Raw genomic sequence first — 3,455 nt, 5'->3', positions numbered from 1 at the left:
AAAAAAAAAAAAAAAAGCATTTGCTTTCTAGACACACTCACTCCCTGCCTGCCAGTGGTGCTGCCTGGTCGGGGAAGGGAGGCGGTCCCGAGGCTGGCCCTGGCTAGCCACGGCAGGTGGCATTGGTGAGCACCGGGCCAGCTATCTTGTTCACTTTGCTACATCGCTTCTCCATTTCCCCCCTCTGAACTCTATTCCCCTTCTTTCCATTCTCCTTGACCTTCTCTCTACCCAGACCACTCCTCACTTGGTCCCGGCAATGTCTTAGCTGGGCTTTTGATGGAACCCTCCTTTCTACCAGATTATGGGGAGTCTGCAGCGGTCCCACACTGTGAGCTACACTGGGCCCTGGGGAAGCGGGGACAGAGGCCACATCAGGCATTACTTCACAAAGGGCATGTCTGTGCCGCCATCTTGCCATCATGATGTCTATGGCTCCAGCATCACAACGGTCAGAACCACACGCCTGAACTCTCATCTTTAAAAAGGGGAAGCATAATACATATGTCACTATGTTTAATGTGTCAGGGCGGGTGAGGACAGGTGAGAAAGCACATCTGTGTTTATGAATACGCCTGGGCATGCATGACCATTTCTGAAGAGAGAGAGGTTTCATTTTGGACGTTGTCGGCGTGGATACGAAGGTGATATTTCAGGATCTGTGCTTCATACCTTTGCAAGTTGTTCTCTATGTATGTGTATCTTAATAAAAAATAGCTAAGGAAATAAAAAGATCAAGTCTGGGAAGCTAGAGACCCTTCTACATTTTCCTTGAGCACAAACAAGACTTGGAGAGAAGCAGAGGGACAGGGGTGAGGTTGAAGATGGCTATTGTGGGTATTACTTGGTAATTAAACATAACATCGAGGGGACAAGAATGCGGTATATGTGTAGTCAAGAGGTCAGTGTATATCCTACCAAGTTCAGAAAAGCGAGGGAGGGGAGGGAGGGGAGGAGTGGGTGAGAATACTGAAAGGGATGACATTGAGGCGCTGGATTCACAAGCGGCTCTGTTCAGTGGTGGCTCCTTTGTACAACTACTTAAAGACAACAAAAAGTAAACTATAAAGTAAAAAATAATTAGCACGTTTATATTTTGATATGCCTGAATCGATTCCTGCATTTCCAGACATCTATTCCAGCTCACCACAGCCCCAGGGAAGCAGCCAGGCCAGGAGCCCACCCCCGCGGGACCACAGCCCAGGGAAGAGAGCACTCTTGGTACCACTGAGGCAGATCACATGCACTCCATTGGAGAACTTGTCTCCAACCCCGCCCATCCTGTCAGTCAATACGAAGTGCTCCTGACAATTGCACTTAGTAGAAATGGAAAGCACTGTCTTCCAATTGATCATGCTCATAAAGTCGGCCAGCTAGGGGTGCATCCCTTCTGCACAAGCTCCTCTCAAGAGCTTGAACGTCGTTTTCCCTTTGTTTCCAGAAGACTCCATGTTTGAGGTGTGTATGTTAGAAGGGGACAGAGAAATGGAAGCATCCTGCTTAAAGTGAGCCAGTTGGAAACCTAAGCGATGGGGTGTTACTGCCCTTCTCTCCAGGAATCGGACAGAATGGTAGACAATAGGCTGTGCTGCCATAGTAGACACAACAGTGGCTGAGTCCAACTGGTGGAAGGGCCAGCAGGGGCGGGGCCGGGGTCCGGCTGGTGGAAGGGCCAGAAGGGGCGGGGCCGGGGTCCGGGCCAGCAGGGGCAGGGCGGGGGCCGGCTGGTGGGAGGGCCAGCAGGGGCGGGGCTGGGGCAGGCTGGTGGGAGGGCCAGCAGGGGCGGGGCTGGGGCAGGCTGGTGGGAGGGCCAGCAGGGGCGGGGCTGGGGCAGGCTGGTGGGAGGGCCAGCAGGGGCGGGGCTGGGGCAGGCTGGTGGGAGGGCCAGCAGGGGCAGGGCGGGGGCCGGCTGGTGGGAGGAAGCCAGGGCCATTAGCTGCCCCCAGAGTCACGAAGCATGGCCGGCTCTGGGGACGAAGGGGACGGAGTTTAAGTTTAGATGACTCGGAGGTGTCTGTGGTTATGATGGCAGAAATGTCAAGTGTGGAGCTGGAAATGGTGGACGGGCGTTTGTGTCCGGGGGATTCTGTGGTCACGAGCAGACTCACAGTTCATCGGAGGGCAGAGGCCGGTGCTGTCCACGTGCTTTCCTTCACAGAGCAGGTGGAGGCGGCGGCAGCAGGAAGCCACAGAAAGGTCGGCTGGAGAAGCCACATGGGCAGAGGCCTCAGAGAACCAAGAACAGGTGCAAGGAGGCAGAGCCAGGGGTTCGAGAAGATGGAGTCAACGTCCATCCGTTACGACAGAGATCTTTCTAGTCATCACAGTTACAGTAACATATTAAAGGCAAATTACACATGCAGATGGCTTGGCTTGCTTTTGTATTTGGCGGGGCAAATGTTACAAAGCAACATCACAAAAGGCCAATAATGGCCGGAGCGCAGCGCCCTGCGCGGAGGCTCTTGGCTTCTTTTCCACAGTTTCCCCAAATGCCAGAAACGAAGGGAACACTTGGGCCATTTTCAACCGTCTTCAGGGCCATGCAGACACCAGGCACGGTGCAAAATGGCTACTTGGCCAGCTGAACTTCCAGAACAATCCCAGTTCCAACCCATCTGCCAGCCCCAAGCCCTTGGGTTGAACCACTGTGGAGTTTCCGCTATTCACAGATCTACAGGGCCCTAGCACCTGCTGGATTTTTCTTTATTTTGTCGGTCATGGGGCTTGAACTCTGGGCTTGGGCGCTGTCCCTGAGCTCTTCACTCAAGGCGAGCGTGCTACCACTTGAGCCACAGCACCACTTCCAGTTTTCTAGTGGAGATAAGAGTGTCACGGACCTTGCTGCCTGGGCGGACATTGAACCTTGATCCTCAGCTCTCAGCCTCGGAGTAGCTGGTATTGCAGGCGCGAGCCTCCGGCACCCGGCTCCGTGCTGAATTTTAACGGTCACATCCACTTGTTGCCTCGACCCCAGCACTTCACTGACTCGTGCCGAGGGTTGGTTAATTCCGTCCCTGTTGTGAGGCGCGTGCTTCCTTCCATCTGTGTGGAGGGCCATCTGCCTTGGGGGGGTGGGTGGGCACTGCCAATCATGGCTGCTCTAGCCGCCTGCCCTTCCTTTCTCTAGGGAGATTTGGTGACGCAGTCCTGGCTCTGGCAGAGCTGGGAAGAGCGGTGCCAGCCTGGAACCCACAGCCAGGCTAGGCTGCTCTTCCTGGAAAGAAGAGGGGTGCTGGGGCCCCAGTTTCCTGTCTGATGGCGCCGGCAGGTTCTGTCAAATCTCCTCCGTGCTCCTATGTCCAATGTTGCCGATGGGAGGGGCTGAGAGCACACAGGTCGACCTTTTCCTCGAGCCTGTGTCTGGCGTGGGGACGTGCGTCCCTGCATCCATGCGTCTGTGTGTCCACCAGAGCCTTCCAGGAGCCACCAGAGCCTTCCAGGAGCCGAGGAAAGAA

The sequence above is a fragment of the Dipodomys ordii genome, unplaced genomic scaffold (genome assembly GCF_000151885.1).
Source record: "Dipodomys ordii isolate 6190 unplaced genomic scaffold, Dord_2.0 Scaffold74, whole genome shotgun sequence".
NCBI classification, from domain to species: Eukaryota; Metazoa; Chordata; class Mammalia; order Rodentia; family Heteromyidae; genus Dipodomys; species Dipodomys ordii.
The sequence above is the reverse complement of the archived record's forward strand: the minus strand, read 5'-3'. Positions refer to the sequence as shown.